This window comes from Oryctolagus cuniculus, chromosome 3, assembly GCF_051225735.1.
Source record: "Oryctolagus cuniculus isolate XC-2025 breed Fujian yellow rabbit chromosome 3, ASM5122573v1, whole genome shotgun sequence".
Taxonomy (NCBI): Eukaryota; Metazoa; Chordata; class Mammalia; order Lagomorpha; family Leporidae; genus Oryctolagus; species Oryctolagus cuniculus.
Genome location: NC_142869.1, coordinates 153,696,503 through 153,714,844, shown reverse-complemented (window position 1 = coordinate 153,714,844; position 18,342 = coordinate 153,696,503).

The window sequence follows — 18,342 nt, the reverse complement described above, 5'->3', positions numbered from 1 at the left end:
TCTCTCTCCTGCCTTTCCCAATTCCTGCCAACCCATATAATCTAGTTAAAGTGGAGGAGAAAGAAAAACTGTAGGGAGAACACATATGAGAGATCTTCAGGAAGTTCATGGAAATGCGTACTAGAAAACACTGTGCAGAGATTGCAAAAAACTTTGCGCCAAAATAGACATCTTGTAATTCTGTTTCTATCAACTTTTTGAGGTAGTTTCATATGCAGTATTTTCCAAGATTATCCTTTTGCACAGAGCTGGTTAATAAACACACTTATCTGTATGTTTAGTTTGTATACTGTAATTTTAATATGTGAGCACCACCAGGTGGTAAGTGCAGTTATAGTCCTATAAAATTCAAATCTCAGTGCTCCAAATATCTACATAGTAGGCTATAGGAAGTTTGTTCTCTGTACAGAACCTCACTCATATATGTCCTGTGTTAACAAATCAGTACTGATTTTACTGTCCCCTAAGAGTGATGACTGAACTCTCAGGGCTAGACAAATCTAGAATTCCACTGTCATCTTTCTGTCCATACTTGGGAGACTATTCCCAAGTGAAACCAAAACTGTGCTATACAAAGTTGAGGGAAGCAGCCCTATCTTTCAGATCACTGAAGTTGTGTCTACTAAGTAGGAAATCTATGTAACTGCTTTTGTTATAAGAAAATAAGTCTTCTGTGTTACATCCAGTAGGATGAGTGATGGAACCTGTTGTTTGAAATATATAATATTCTGGAGGTTAGTGACACAGCTCTTTTCATGGCTACTCCAGCAAACCAAGCTGGGATTTCACATCTCAGTTTAGGACAATCCTATGGAAAAGCTCTACGCCTGCATGGCATACCACGTCCTCTGGTTGCAGCACCATCATCAGCACTACAACACTCCTTCAGCAAAGGTTTTCCCAGGTGATGAGGTGGGAGTTGATAAAATTGCTCACGATCAGTCATATAGTTGTAAACTATACCTCCCCTCTAACTCAAGCTCCACTGCTGGATTGACAGACTCCATTTTCCCTTGATCTCTGAAAACTGTCATTTACTGGAGCAGCTCCGTTCACCACCAAGTTGTCTGAATCACATGGACGAACAAAAGTCAAAGGCATTTCTTTATTTCCTGGGCTTCATGATCTCTATGGACATTGGGAGGTATTAACTGGTTTTTGAGACTGTGACACTACCCAAACCCATGCATTAGCAATATTTTGTCCCCAATATAAATATTCACACTAAAAGTTGAAGAGCCACATCACTTTAAGTACAGATGTAAAGAATCTCTCCAAGTATTGTTAAATGGGGACACTTGACACTTAAGGCTTTAATTGGTATGCAAAGTAAAATCATTCACACAAGAAACAGCCATTTCATAAGGCTTTTTGAATAAAGCTTACTTTTGAAAGAGTTTTCTGCTTATTCACTCTTTTTCCATCCTACCTGCCTCAGGTTCATTTTCAGCACTTCTCTGTGCCATGCTCTAAGCTCCACAATTCTGAACCCTCTGGACACATCTCGCCAACTGGTTCCCATCAGCAGTCAGTGAACTGAAGGTGTCAGTAGATTAGAGGATGAGAGGAGAAGGATGTTTATGTATTCGCCACTACCAATCTATCACTGCCAATCTTCTTGACAGTGTTTTCATCCCTCCCCTGCTACAATTCCTATACTTCATCATTCATCTAAGAACTCCAGCTCTCGCTGCACTCGTAATGGCATCCAACATTGCTAGTCTCTGAATTCCTCAACTTTTTTGTTGGCTTCCTTAGCCCTGTCATATCCCTCTAAATTTCATCTACATTAAAGTGTCTAGATAATACATATCTGAGTTTGATTCTGTTTCTTTCTGGGTCTTTGTTATGGGCACAGCAGGACTTATCTCCCTAAAACTCATGCAGTCATTTAAACTTTGATGTCTTAATGTTAATGGTTGATAAAGGATGGATATTTAGTATAATGATGGTGTCTGAGAGGTGGGGTCAATGGGAGGTCTCTGGGTAATTGGGTGCATGCCCTGAGAGAGAGGTTCTTCTGGGACATTTGACTATTTCAATTCAAGTTCAGCCTAGGTCTGTTCTCGTCTTACTGCCTCACAATCCACACCGCTGCTGAACCTGCCATAACCAGCCTCCACCAGATGCCAGAGTATGGAGCTGCCCCATCCCGGAGCCTCAAACTGTAAGAAGAAATAATCCTTTACTTTCCTTAGAAACTCTCAGTTATTTTAGTTAAAGGAATGAAAAGTAGACTAATACATTGTTACAATGGACAGTCTATGCTACACATAATACATATGTTTTTAATCACTCTGTTACTGAAATAAGTTAGTTTCCCCAAGCTACAATACTAGGCAAAGTTCTCCATAAACAACACCTTTCAGAAAAGTAGCAATCAGGGAAGCAATTCATTGCCATCAACCACCACACACATTAGAGTAGCTGCAATTTAGCAATTGAAGGATTTCTTTCATATTACTAAGATTAATAGGAAACACGAATAACAAGATCTCTTAAGACTTTGTATAATATGGAAGGTTCACAAATGCCAACATAATTAAACTAATCTTATCACCAGATCATTTGGCATGAACAATGATTCCCACTGCGGATGTGTCTGTCATATGACTGTATTTTTCAATATGTATATGTTAGGACTAGAGATTTATTAGACAATGTACAGCACTGACAGGTTATGCTGAGCTCAGCAGTGTTGCCAAGAAAAAAGAAATATTATATGAAGGCAGCTTTTGTTCTTTACAGAAAAGTCCAAGCATATTTTTTCTCTTATTTAAATTTACTCACGGAAACCATTTTCCACAGATAAGTGAACAGTAAAAGTGTTTGCAATGTGCTACTTCATTCCTATCCAGTGCAGACAAAATGAGAACCATGTTTTCATAAATAAAAGGCAACAGACCATGTCCTCGCTCTCCTCTCAGCTGTTCTCCCTTTTGCATGTGCTCTGGGAGGAGGCTCTGCTCCCCGCTGGGCAGTGGAATTGCACATTGAAGGAACTTTCTGAGGTCAGTTTGGTGGTGAATGTTTCCGCACGAACACAAAGCCCATATTCCCTCTAAATTCAGCAGATTTAATTTGTGTCACACAGTTAATTATAAACATAGAGGCTGCAAAAGTAAATCAACTATTAAAGGAACCATGCCATAAGGAACCCATATACTAGGTAATTTTCAAACATGTTCTCCCCATTGAGTTTAGCTAAAGTCTTACTGCACTGTAAGAATTACACAGCTCCTTTTGGTTGCAATCTAAATATACAATAACTCACTATACTTTACTTATGTTTTTAATTCTTGGAATATATTATTAAATCATTTTAAGTGTTTTCATAGCTTATAGAGAGAATAAACTTAGAAATAAAGGAAAAAATTGCTGAGACATAATGAAGGTACCTAAAATATTCCCATATTCCCTAAATAAGTCAAGCTTGTAGTAAATTCTAAAAGACTGTACAAATAACTGTTATCTTCATCGTTGTAAAGATATTTCCCCCTTATATGCTAAATAGATGCAAAGTCTTGGGCAAAACCTTGCACTAGTTACCTAAACCTGACATCTACAAATATAATTTAAAGAGATGGGCCATCTCAAGAGAAAAATATAGCTATGGACTTCCCAATCTTTCCATTACAAAGCACTACATTTATGTAAAATTAGAGATTTGGCTGTAGTAAATCTTTGGAGAGTATAAAAGTGAAAGCTGAAATAAAACATCCACACTGAAATGTACTTCAGAATTTCATAAAAAGCCATTTTGTAATCTGCAAGGATACTGCAAAAAGTCCACAGAAAATTGGAATTAAAAGATAAGTTTATTTTGGCAAAAATTTTTTAAACTCATGTATTGTTTTTGCATAATATGCATTTTATAAACATTTGAAGCCCCCTCTCTGATCAAAAGTTTATTTTTACACAGGAAAGGCTAATTTAAGTCATATTTATTGAGAATCTATTCTATAATCATATATTTGGTGCTAGACTAAGGTACAAAAAAACACAAAGCATTACCACTCAAAAAGTTGTCCCTACAGAGATATGTTCTCATAAAATTGTAACTAAATATCTGACAGTGTATGACTACAGAATGATAACATGTTACTATGAGAGGATGTTGTCTTACTTTAGAGTTTACAATCCTGCATAAGTATCTTTCAGTATTAATCCCCTCTGTACACACACATGCGTGCGCATGCACACACACACACACACACACTTTTCAGAGCACCAACGCCCTTCTAGCATCATTCATTATCTCTTGAAAATTGGCTTTACCTTCCCTAGTGAAAAAAAGCTCATCTCATGACATATTCTATTTTTCCAAACTTCTAGTGTAAATATCTTATAGTAATATTTTGATCAAACAGGATGATACTGTGACAATTCAGAATATTTCTATACTGCACATTAATTTTTGCAATAAAAAGAAAATTTTCTATTTTAAAATTGTGAGAAGTACACATTTAGTTCATTTTCATTATAAGGTGTTTAACTGTGAGTAGACAACTAGCTAGCATAACAACTAGCTTGCAGACAAATAGCTAGCTAGAAAAGCAGCTAGGTTACATGCACTTGAGAGTTCTTGAGCAAACAGAATGTTAGGAGTGGATGAAACAGCTGAAGTAAATGTCAGGAAGGTTGTAACCCATAGTACTCAGCCAATGGGGAGCAAGGGGAGGGACCTGCATGTTAGGAAATTAATAGCTTGCTGTAAACCACTCTGGGTGTGCTGACCCAGCAGGCACCCAATCTTGCAAGGCTGTTAATAAAGTCTTGCCTTTGCTGCACTCCCTGAGTCTGAGTCCATTCTTTGTGTGGACTGGTGAGGTTGTTTTTCACAGAAATTTCCTCTGGTTTACCACTGCTACCTAGGTTTACTTTAAATTTATTTACTTACTTACTTACTTACTTACTTACATACTTGAGTGGAGTGGAGGGATAGAGATTGCATGCTATCCCCTGCTGGATCATTCCCCAAATACCTGCAAGGGGGAGAGCAGGGTCAGGCCGAAGCTGAGAACTGGGATGTAGGAATTCAATTCAGGTCTGCCACATGGTGGGGAGAAGCCTGGTTACTTAAGCCATTATAGCTGTCTCCCAAGATTTGCATTAGCAGGAAGCTGTAGTCAGATTCAGGAACTGATTATCAAACCCAGGTACTATCATGTGGAACATGACTGTATTGACCCAGCATCTTAATCACTAGGTTAAATACTCAACACACAAGCTATGTATAAATGGAAATCTCTATTTAGTACTATTTTTTAAAATTATTTTATTTATTTTTTTGACAGGCAGAGTGGACAGTGAGAGAGAGACAGAGAGAAAGATCTTCCTTTTGCCGTTGGTTCACCATCCAATGGCCGCCGCGGCCGGCACGCTGTGGCCAGCGCATCGCGCTGATAAAAAGCCAGGAGCCAGGTGCTTCTCCTAGTCTCCCATTCGGGTACAGGGCCCAAGGATTTGGGCCATCCTCCACTGCACTCCCTGGGCCATAGCAGAGAGCTGGCCTGGAAGAGGGGCAACCGGGACAGAATCCGGCGCCCCGACCGGGACTACAACCCAGGGTGCCAACACCGTAGCCTATTGAGCCGCGGCGCCGGCCTCTATTAGTATTATCTTAAATAACTTGAATTCATAAACTGAATTCATTTTTAAAATTTTATTTTCAAACAAAAAAGCAAAAATAAACATGGCTTTTGTTACAGAATCCCTTACATTTTAAATTAGTTAATTATCATAACAGATCATGTTATAGATGGCACTCCATCTCAGATAAGTTTGAAACATTAAGTACAGTTTCAAGCTCAAAAATAACAGGGCAGGGATTCAGATCGATTCTTTTTTTTTTTTTTAAGATTTACCTATTATTTTTTTATTTTCTTTTTTTGACTTTTATTTAATGAATATAAATTTCCAAAGTACAGCTTAAGGATTACAATGGCTTCCCCGCCCCCATAACTTCCCTCCCACCCACAACCCTCCCCTTTCCCGCTCCCTCTCCCCTTCCATTCACATCGAGATTCATTTTCTTTTTTTTTTAACTTTTATTTAATGAATGTAAATTTCCAAAGTACGACTTATGGATTACAATGGCTTCCCCCCATAACGTCCCTCCCACCTGCAACCCTCCCCTTTCCCACTCCCTTTCCCCTTCCATTCACATCAAGATTCATTTTCGATTCTCTTTATATACAGAAGATCAGCTTAGTATACATTAAGTAAAGATTTCAGCAGTTTGCTCCCACACAGAAACATAAAGTGGAAAATAATAGATGATTTTTTTTTAATGATGATGAAATCAGATCAGACCTATTGTCATGTTTAATCCCAGTGAGAGTCAAGTTGGGAATTGATAATTTCTTTTTTTTTTTTTTACAGAAGATCAGTTTAGTATGCATTAAGCAAAGATTTCAACAGTTTGCACCCCCATAGAAACACAAAGTGAAATATACTGTTTGAATACTCGTTATAGCATTAAATCTCAATGTACAGCACATTAAGGGCCGAGATCCTACATGAGGAGTAAGTGCACAGTGACTCCTGTTGTTGACTTTACCAATTGACACTCCTGTCTATGGCATCAGTAATCTCCCTATGCTCCAGTCATGAGTTTCCAAGGCTATGGAAGCCCTCTGAAAGACAAGGTCATAGTCAAAGTGGAGGTTCTCTCCTCCCTTCAGAGAAAGGTACCTCCTTCTTTGAAGAGCTGTTCTTTCCACTGGGATCTCACTCACAGACATCTTTCATTTAGTTAGTTTTTTGTTTTTTGTTTTTTGTTTTTTTTTGGTTTTTTTTGTTTTTTTTTGTTTTTTTTTTTGTTTTTTTTTTTGCCAGAGTGTCTTGGCTTTCCATGCCTGAAATACTCTCATGGGCTTTTCAGCCAGATCTGAGTGCTTTAGGGCTGATTCTGAGGCCAGAGTGCTGTTTAGGACATCCGCCATTCTATGAGTCTGCTGAGTATCTCGCTTCCCATGTTGGATCACTCTCCCCTTTATTTATTCTATCGGTTAGTATTAGCAGGTACTAGACTTTTTATGTGCTCCCTTTGACTCTTAGTCCTTTCATTATGAACAATTGTGAACTGAAATTGATCACTTGGACTAGTGAGATGGCATTGGTACATGCCACCTTGATGGGATTGAATTGGAATCCCCTGGTATGTTTCTAACTCTACCATTTGGGGCAAGTCAGCTTGAGCATGTCCCAAATTATACATCTCTTCCCTCTCTTATACCCACTCTTATGTTTAACAGGGATCACATTTCAGTTAATTTTCAACACTTAAGAATAACTGTGTATTAATTACAGAATTAAACCAGTCATATTAAGTAGAACAGACAAAAAAAATACTAAGAGGGATAATGCATTAAGTTGTTCATTAACAGTCAGGGCTATGCTGATCAAGTCACCGTTTCTCATAGTGTCCATTTCACTCCAGGAGGTTTCCTTTTTGGTGTTCAGTCAGTTGTCACCGATCAGGAAGAACATATGGTATTTGTCCCTTTGGGACTGGCTTACTTCACTCAGCATGATGTGTTCCAGATTCCTCCATTTTGTTGCAAATGACTGGATTTCGTTGTTGCTTACTGCGGTATAGTATTCTAAAGAGTACATATCCCATAATTTCTTTATCCAGTCTACCGTTGATGGGCATTTAGGTTGGTTCCAGGTCTTGGCTATTGTGAATTGTGCTGCGATAAACATTAGGGTGCAGACCGCTTTTTTGTTTGCCAATTTAAATTCCTTTGGGTAAATTCCAAGGAGTGGGATGGCTAGGTCGAATGGTAAGTTTCTGAGGAATCTCCAGACTCCATAGTGGCTTCACATTTTTCCATGTGCCTGTTGGCCATTTGGATTTCCTCTTTTGAAAAATGTCTATTGAGGTCCTTGGCCCATCTCTTAAGTGGGTTGTTGGTTTTGATCTTGTGGAGTTTCTTGATCTCTTTGTAGATTCTGGTTATTAACCCTTTATCTGTTGCATAGTTTGCAAATATTTTTTCCCATTCTGTCGGTTGTCTCTTCACTCTCCTGACTGTTTCTTTTGCAGTACAGAAACTTCTCAATTTGATGCAATCCCAATAGTAGATTTTGGCTTTGACTGCCTGTGCTTCCCGGGTCTTTTCCAGAAACTCTTTGCCTGTGCCAATATCTTGAAGGGTTTCTCCAATGTTCTCTAGTAACTTGATGGTGTCAGGTCGTAGATTTAGGTCTTTAATCCATGTTGAGTGGATTTTTGTGTAAGGTGTAAGGTAGGGGTCTTGCTTCATGATTCTGCACGTGGAAATCCAGTTTTCCCAGCAACATTTGTTGAATAGACTGTCCTTGCTCCAGGGATTGGTTTTAGATCCTTGATCAAATATAAGTTGGCTGTAGATGTTTGGGTTGATTTCTGGTGTTTCAATTCTGTTCCATTGGTCTATCCATCTGTTTCTGTACCAGTACCATGCTGTTTTGATTACAACTGCCCTGTAGTATGTCCTGAAATCTGGTATTGAGATGCCTCCGGTTTTGTTTTTGTTGTACAAGATTGCTTTAGCTATTCAAGGTCTCTTGTGCCTCCATATGAATTTCAGCATCATTTTTTCTAGATCTGAGAAGAATGTCTTTGGTATCCTGATTGGAATTGCATTGAATCTATAAATTGCTTTTGGGAGAATAGGCATTTTGATGATGTTGATTCTTCCAATCCATGAGCATGGAAGATTTTTCCATTTCTTGGTATCCTCTTCTATTTCTTTCTTTTTAAGATTTTGTAATTCTCATCGTAGAGATCTTTAAAGTCCTTGGTTAAGTTTATTCCAAGGTATTTGATTGTTTTTGTAGCTATTGTGAATGGGATTGATCTTAGAAGTTCTTTCTCGGCCATGGCATTGCTTGTATATACAAAGGCTGTTGATTTTTGTGCATTGATTTTATATCCTGCCACTTTGCCAAACTCCTCTATGAGTTCCAATAGTCTCTTAGTAGAGTTCTTTGGGTCCCCTAAATAAAGAATCATATCGTCTGCAAAGAGAGATAGTTTGACTTCTTCCTTCTCAATTTGTATTCCTTTAATTTCTTTTTCTTGTCTGATGGCTCTGGCTAAAACTTCCAGAACTATGTTAAATAGCAGTGGTGAGAGTGGGCATCCCTGTCTGGTGCCAGATCTCAGTGGAAATGCTTCCAACTTTTCCCCATTCAATAGGATGCTGGCCGTGGGTTTTTCATAAATTGCTTTGATTATATTGAGGAATGTTCCTTCTATACCCAGTTTGCTTAGAGTTTTCATCATGAAAGGGTGTTGAATTTTATCAAATGCTTTCTCTGCATCAATTGAGATAATCATATGGTTTTTCTTTTGCAGTCTGTTAATGTGGTGAATCACATTGATTGACTTGCGAATGTTGAACCATCCCTGCATACCAGGGATAAATCCCACTTGGTCTGGGTGGATGATTTTCCTGATGTGTTGTTGTATTCCATTGGCGAGAATTTTATTGAGGATTTTTGTGTCTATGTTCATCAGGGATATTGGTCTATATTTTCTTTCAGTGCTGCATCTTTCTCTGGCTTAGGGATCAATGTTATGCTGGCTTCATAGAAAAAATTTGGGAGGATTCCCTCCTTTTCGATTGTTCTGAATAGTTTGAGAAGAAATGGGGTTAGTTCTTCTTTAAATGTCTGGTAGAATTCAGCAGTGAATCCATCTGGTCCTGGGCTTTTCTTTGTTGGGAGGGCCTTTATTACTGTTTCAATTTCTGTTTCAGTTATGGGTCTGTTTAGGTTTTCTGTGTCTTCATGGTTCAATTTTGGTAGATTGCATGTGTCCAGGAATCTATCCATTTCTGATAGATTTTCCTGTTTGGGGGCATACAGGTCCTTGTAGTAGTTTCTGATGATTCCTTTTATTTCTAAGGTGTCTGTTGTTATGTTTCCTTTTTCATCTCTGATTTTATTGATTTGGGTCTTTTCTTTTTTTAGTTAGTTGGGCCAATGGGGTGTCAATTTTGTTTATTTTTTCAAAAAACCAGCTTCTCGCTTGGCTGATTTTTTGTAGTGTTTTTTTTTTTTTGGATTCAATCCTGTTAATTTCTTCTCTGGTTTTAATTACTAGATTTGGGTTTGGTTTTCTGCAGTTTTTCTAGGTCCTTGAAATGCGCTGAAAGCTCATTTATTTGGTTCCTTTCCAATTTCTTGATATAGGAACCTATTGCTATAAATTTGCCTCTCAATGCTGCTTTTGTTGTATCCCATAAGTTTTGATATGTTGTGCTGTTGTCTTCATTTACTTCCAGAAAGTTTTTGATTTCTCTTTTGATTTCTTGAATGACCCAGTGTTCATTCAGGAGCATGTTGTTCAGTCTCCATGTGTTTGCATACTTTCTGGGGTTTCCTGAGTTGCTAATTTCCAGCTTCATTCCACTGTGGTCTGAGAAGCTGCATGGTATGATTCTAATTCTTTTAAATTTGCTGAGACTTGCTTTATGGCCTAGTATGTGATCAATCCTAGAGAAGGTTCCATGCACTGCTGAGAAGAATGTGAAGTCTGTAGATGTAGGATTGAAAGTTCTGTAGATATCTGTTAGATCCATTTGGGCAATAGTGTCGATTAAATCTGCTGTTTCCTTGTCGATCTTCTGTCCGGATGATCTGTCTATTTCTGAGAGTGGAGTATTGAAGTCCCCCAGTACTATTGTATTGGAATCTAAATCTCCCTTTAAGTCCCTTAACATATCTTTTAAATAGACCGGTGCCCTGTAATTAGGTGCATATACATTTATAATAGTTACATCTTCCTGTTGAATTGAACCCTTAATCATTATATAGTGCCCCTCTTTGTCTCTCTTAACAGTTTTTGTATTAAAGTTTATTTTGTCTGATATTAATATGGCTACACCTGCTTTTTTTTTGGTTTCTGTTGGCATGGAATATCTTTTTCCAGCCTTTCACTTTCAGTCTGCATGCATCTTTGTTAGAGAGATGTGTTTCTTGTAGGCAACAAATAGTTGGGTTGTGTTCTTTGAGCCAATCAGCCAATCGGTGTCTTTTAACTGAAGAATACAGACCATTAATATTTAATGTGAATATTGATACGTAGTTTCCTGCCCTGCCATTTTCCTGGAGATATTTTCTAGTATATGCTTTGAGCTTCCCATACTCTTTTACTGGTAGGTGTTCTTCCTTTCCCTTCTTTCATATTGATGGCCGTGTTTCTGTGTTTCTGAGTGTAGCACCTCTTTAAGTATCTTTTGCAGGGCTGGATGAGTGGCCAAAAAGTCTTTCAATTTCTGTTTGTTATGAAAGGTCTTTATTTCACCTTCATTCACAAATGAGAGCTTAGCAGGATATAATATTCTGGGCTGGCAGTTTTTCTCTCTTAGCACCTGTGCTATGTCTTTCCATTCCCTCCTAGCCTGTAGTGTTTTGATGAGAAGTCTGCTGTGAGTCTAATTGGAGATCCTCTGAGAGTAATCTGATGTTTCTCTCTTGCACATTTTAGGATCTTTTCTTTATGTTTCACTGTGGTAAGTTTAATTACCACATGTCGTGGTGAGGATCTCTTTTGGTCATGTTTATTGGGGGTTCTATGAGCTTCCTGTACTAGGATGTCTCTGTCCTCCAAACCTTGGAAATTTTCTGCTAGTATCTCACGAAAAAGGCCTTTTAATCCATTCTCCCTCTCCATGCCTTCAGGAACTCCTAGAACTCGAATGTTGGTTTTTTTAATAGTATCCTGTAGATTCCCAACAATATTTTTTAGATTTCTAATTTCCTCTTCTTTTCTTTGGTTTGACTGTATGTTTTCCTGTGCTCTATCTTCTAAGTCCGATATTCTCTCTTCTGCTTCACCCATTCTGTTTTTAAGGCTTTCTAATGTGTTTGTCATTTGATCTATTGAGCTCTTCATTTCATTTTGATTTCTCTTCACTATCACACTTTCCTGTTCTACTAGTTTCTGAGTTTCATTTTGACTCTTCCTTAAAATTTCATTTTCACGAGAGAGATTTTCAATCCTGTCCAATAAGGATTTCTGTAGTTCAAGGATTTGCTTTTGAAAACTTCTAAATGTTCTTATCATAAATTTTTTGAAATCTGTGTCTTGCATTTCTTCTATTTCATCATCTTCATAATCTTGGCTTGGGGTGTTTTGTTTATTTGGAGGCATCATAATGTCATTTTTGATCTTGTTCCCTCGATTTCTCTGTTTGTTGCTTGGCATAGTTAATTCTTCTTTCGTCACTGTGCTTTTTTTTTTTTATTATTTTATACTATGTCTGTGTTAAGTGGACTGCCTGCTGTTGGAGGAGCCTTGGAGGCTTGAGATGGGTGTGGCCTGAGAGCTCTGCTTGGTTCTTCCGGGATACGGGTGTGCAAAGGTGACACCCTCAGGTTATGCGTGGTAAATCTCTCTCTTATTTATTTATTTATTTATTTATTTTATTTATTCGGGGGTAAGTAATACCGCACGGCACGGCTGTGCAGAATTGATGGTATTTAGCTTCCAATCTCTGGCTTCTACCCAAAGAGTCTGTGCAGGCTCTGTTTCTCCTCTGGACTCCCACTGGGTTGCCTAGGCTACTGAATTGTAGTGACTCAGTTCCTTAGCTCTCCCCTGTTGTTATGTAAATCCAGAGAGGGGGCCTGCTCTTTGCCTCTTGCAAACTCTTCAAGCCTTGCAGCTTTGCAACCTTTGCAAGGTTGGCGGAGAGAGAAACCCCCAACCTTTTTTTTCTTTCTCTCCAGTAGTGAGTCTGGTGCACTTTCCGGCTCCCCTCTAGATTCTGACCCCCGTTTCCCTGCCAATGTCTCGGGTTATTGAGCTCACTTCCCCTTCCAGTGCTGATGTGTGGACTCCGAGCCCTGGGCGTCCCAACTCTTCTGCTGGTGTCTGTGTGACATGCACTCCCCTTCCTGCACTGGCACGCAGACCCTGCGGCTCCTGTGGCTTGGCTTCCGCATGGTGGGCGACCTTGTTCTCCCAGTAGGTCCTCCGATTCACAGCCACTAGATCCAGAAGAGTTTCCTCTGCAATATTTTCCTGGTCCTTTTTCTGAGGCTACCGTAACTCCCCTTTTATTAAACTAAATTTTCCCAGACTATCAGTGCGCGCCCTCACTATTCCGCCATCTTGGCTCCGTGCCCCCCGAGATTCATTTTCAATTCTCTTTATATACAGAAGATCAGTTTAGCATATATTAAGTAAAGGCTTCAACAGTTTGTACCCACATAGAAACACAGAGTGAAAAATACTGTTTGAATACTAGTTATAGCATTAAATCACAATGTACAGCACATTAAGGACAGAGATCCTACATGAGGAGTAAGTGCACAGTGACTCCTGTTGTTGACTTAACAAATTGACACTCTTGTTTATGGCATCAGTAATCACCCTAGGCTCTTTTCATGAGTTGCCAAGGCTATGGAAGCCTTTTGAGTTCACTGACTCTGATCATATTTAGACAAGGTCATAGTCAAAGTGGAGGTTCTCTCCTCCCTTCAGAGAAAGGTACCTCCTTCTTTGATGACCTGTTCTTTCCACTGGGATCTCACTCACAGACATCTTTCATTTAGGTCATTTTTTTTTTTTTACCAGAGTGTCTTGGCTTTCCATGCCTGAAATACTCTCATGGGCTTTTCAGCCAGATCCGCAAGCCTTAAGGGCTGATTCTGAGGCCAGAGTGCTGTTTAGGACATCTGCCATTTTATGAGTCTGCTGTGTATCACACTTCCCATGTTGGATCGTTCTCTCCCTTTTTGATTCTATCGGTTAGTATTTGCAGAGACTAGTCTTGTTTATGTGATCCCTTTGACTCTTAGTCCTATCATTATGATCAATTATGAACAGAAATTGATCACTGGGACTAGTGAGATGGCATTGGTACATGCCACCTTGATGGGATTGAATTGGAATCCCCTGGTATGTTTCTAACTCTACCGTTTGAGGTAAATCAGCTTGAGCATGTCCCAAATTGCACATCTCTTCCCTCTCTTATTCCCACTCTTATATTTAACAGCAATCACTTTTCAGTTAAGTTTCAACACTTAAGAATAACCATATTGATTACAGAATTCAACCAAAAGTATTAAGTAGAACAAACAAAAAAAATACTAAGAGGGATAACGTATTCAATTGTTCATCAACAGTCAGGACAAGGGCTGATCAAGTCACCGTTTCTCATAGTGTTCATTTCACTTTAACAGGTTTCTTTTTTGGTGCTCGGTTAGTTGTCACCAATCAGGGAGAACATATATTTGTCCCTTTGGGACTCGCTTATTTCACTCAGCATAATGTTTTCCAGATTCCTAAAAGGGATCACTTTTCAGTTAAAATTTAAACACCTAAGAATAATTGTGTGTTAATTACAGAGTTCAACCAATAGTACTAGAAGAAAAAAGAATACTAAAGTGGATAAAGCATTACATTGTACATCAACAGTCAGGACAAGAGCTGATCAAGTCACTGTTTCTCATAGTGTCCCTTTCACTTCAACAGGTTTCCCCTTTGGTGCTCAGTTAGTTGTCACCAATCAGTGAGAACATATATTTGTCCCTTTAGGACTGGCTTAATTCACTCAGCATAATGTTTCCCAGATTCCTCCATCTTGTTGCAAATGACTGGGTTTCACTGTTTTTGACTGCTGTATAGTATTCTATAGAGTACATGTCCCATAATTTCTTTCTCCAGTCTACTGTTGATGGGCATTTGGGTTGGTTCCAGGTCTTAGCTATTGTGAATCGAGCTGAAATAAACATTAATGTGCAGACAGCTTTTTTGTTTGCCAATTTAATTTCCTTTCGGTAAATTCCAAGGAGTGGGATGGCTGGGTTGTATGGTAGGGATATATTCAGGTTTCTGAGGAATTTCCAGACTGACTTCCATAGTGGCTTAACCAGTTTGCATTCCTGCCAACAGAGCGTTAGTGTCCCTTTTTCCCCACATCCTTGCCAGCATCTGTTGTTGGTAGATTTCTGTATGTGAGCCATTCTAACCGGGGTGAGGTGAAACCTCATTGTGGTTTTGATTTGCATTTCCCTGATTGCTAGTGATCTTGAACATTTTCCCATGTGTCTGTTGGCCCTTTTGATTTCCTCTTTTGAAAAATGTCTATTGAGGTCCTTGGCCCATCTCTTAAGTGGGTTGTTGGTTTTGATGTTGTGGAGTTTCTTGATCTCTTTGTAGATTCTGGTTATCAACCCTTTATCTGTTGCGTAGTTTGCAAATATTTTTTCCCATTCTGTCGGTTGCCTCTTCACTTTCCTGACTGTATCTTTTGAAGTACACAAACTTCTCAATTTGATGCAATCCCAAATGTTAATTTTGGCTTTGACTGCCTGTGCTTTTGGGGTATTTTCCAAGAAGTTTTTGCCAGTACCTATATCTTGCAGGGTTTCTCCAATGCTCTCTAATAATTTGATGGCGTTGGGTAATAGATTTAAGTCTATAATCCTTGTTGAGTGAATATTTATATAAAGTGAAAGGTAGAGGTCTTGCTTCATGCTTCTGCACGTGGAAATCCAATTTTCCCAGCAACATTTGTTGAATAGACTGTCCTTGCTCCAGGGATTATTTTTGGATCCTTGATCAAATATAAGTTGGCTGTAGATGTTTGGGTTGATTTCTGGTGTTTCTATTCTGTTCCATTGGTCTATCCATCTGTTTCTGTACCAGTACCATGCTGTTTTTTTGTTTTGTTTTATTTTGTTTTGTTTTTTTTTGTTTTTTGTTTTTGACAGGCAGAGTGGACAGTGAGAGAGAGAGACAGAGAGAAAGGTCTTCCTTTGCCGTTGGTTCACCCTCCAGTGGCCGCCGTGGCTGGAGTGCTGCGCCCGGCGCACCGCGCTGATCCGATGGCAGGAGCCAGGTACTTATCCTGGTCTCCCATGGGGTGCAGTTGGGCCATCCTCCACTGCACTCCCTGTCCACAGCAGAGAGCTGGCCTGGAAGAGGCGCAACCGGGACAGAATCCAGTGCCTCGATCAGGACTAGAACCCGGTGTGCCGGCGCTGCAAGGCAGTACCATGCTGTTTTGATAACAACTGCCCTGTAGTATGTCCTGAAATCTGGTATTGTGATGTCTCTGGCTTCGTTTTTGTTGTACAAGATTGCTTTAGCTATTCAACGTCTCCTGTGTCTCCATATGAATTTCAGCATCATTTTTTCCAGATCTGAGAAGAAGGTCTTCAGTATCTTGATTGGCATTGCATTGAATGTATAAATTGCTTTTGGGAGAATGGGCATTTTGATGATATTGATTCTTCCACTCCATGAGAATGGAATATTTTTCCATTTCTTGGTATCCTCTTCTATTTCTTCCTTTAAGGTTTTGTGATTTTAATCATAGAGATCTTTAAAGTCCTTGGTTAAGTTTATTCCAAGGTATTTGATTGTTTTTGTAGCTATTGTGAATGGGATTGATCTTAGAAGTTCTTCCTCAGCCGTGGCATTGCCTGTGTATACAAAGGCTGTTGATTTTTGTGCATTGATTTTATATCCTGCCACTTTGCCAAACTCTTCTATGAGTTCCAATAGTCTCTTAGTAAAGTTCTTTGGGTCCCCTAAATAAAGAATCATATCATCTGCAAAGAGAGATAGTTTGAGTTCTTCCTTCTCAATTTGTATCCCTTTAATTTCTTTTTCTTGTCTGATGGCTCTGGCTAGAACTTCCAGAACTATATTGAATAGCAGTGGTGAGAGTGGACATCCCTGTCTGGTACCAGATCTCAGTGGAAATGCTTCCTACTTTTCCCCATTCAATAGGATGTTGGCTGTGGGTTTTTCATAAATTGCTTTGATTGTATTGAGGAATGTTCCTTCCATACCCAGTTTGCTTAGAGTTTTTATCATGAAAGGGTGTTGTATTTTATCAAATGTTTTCTCTGCATCTGTTGAGATAATCATATGGTTTTTCTTCTGCAGTCTGTTAATGTGGTGTATCACATTGATTGTTTTGTGCACATTGAACCATCCCTGCATACCAGGGATAAATCCCACTTGGACTGGTGGATGATCTTTCTGATGTGTTGTTGCATTCTATTGGCCAGAATTTTATTGAGGATTTTTGCATCTATGTTCATCAGGGATATTGGTCTGTAATTCTCTTTCAGTGCTGCATCTTTTTCTGGCTTAGGAATTAAGGTGATGCTGGCTTCATAGAAAGAATTTGGGAGGATTCCCTCTTTTTCGAAGGTTCTGAATAGTTTGAGAAGAATTGGAGTTAGTTCTTCTTTAAATGTCTGGTAGAATTCAGCAGTGAATCCATCTGGTCCTGGGCTTTTCTTTGTTGGGAGGGCCTTTATTACTGTTTCAATTTCTGTTTCAGTTATGGGTCTGTTTAGGTTTTCGATGTCTTCCTGGTTCAATTTAGGTAGGTTGCATGTGTCCAGGAATCTATCCATTTCTGATACATTTCCCTGTTTGCTGGCATACAAGTCCTTGTAGTAATTTCTGATGATTCTTTTTATTTCTGTGGTGTCTGTTGTTACATTTCCTTTTTCATCTCTGATTTTATTGATTTGGGTCTTTTTTTTTTTTTAGTTAGTTGGGCCAATGGGGTGTCAATTTTGTTTATTTTTTCAAAAAACCAGCTCCTTGTTTGGCTGATTTTTTGTAAGGTTTTTTTGGATTCAATCCTGTTAATTTCTTCTCTGGTTTTAATTATTTCTCTTCTCCTACTAGATTTGGATCTGGTTTGATGCAGATTTTCTAGATCCGTGAGATGCATTGAAAGCTCATCTATTTGGTGCCTTTCCAATTTCTTGATGTAGGCACCTATTGATAAACTTTCCTCTTAACACTGCTTTTGCTGTATCCCATAAGTTTTGGTATGTTGTGTTGTTATCCTCATTTACCTCAAGAAAATTTTTGATTTCTCTTTTAATTTCTTCTATGACCCATTGTTCATTCAGGAGTCTGTTGTTCAATCTCCATGTGTTTGCATATGCTCTAGGGATTCCTGAGTTGCTAATTTCCAGCTTCATTCCGCTGTGGTCTGAGAAGCTGCATGGTATGATTCTAATTCTTTTAAATTTGCTGAGACTTGCTTTATGGCCTAGTATGTGATCAATCCTAGAGAACGTTCCATGTACTGCTGAGAAGAATGTAAATGCTTTATGTGTAGGATGAAAAGTTCTGTAGATATCTGTTAGATCCATTTGGGCTATAGTGTCATTTAAATCTACTCTCTCCTTGTTGATCTTCTGTCCTGTTGATCTGTCTATTTCTGAGAGTGGAGTATTGAAGTCCCCCAGTACTATTGTATTGGGGTCTAAGTCTCCCTTTAAGCCCCTTAACAAGATTTACCTATTATTTATTTGAAAGTCAGAGTTACAGAGAGAGAGGAGAGGCAGAGAGAGAGA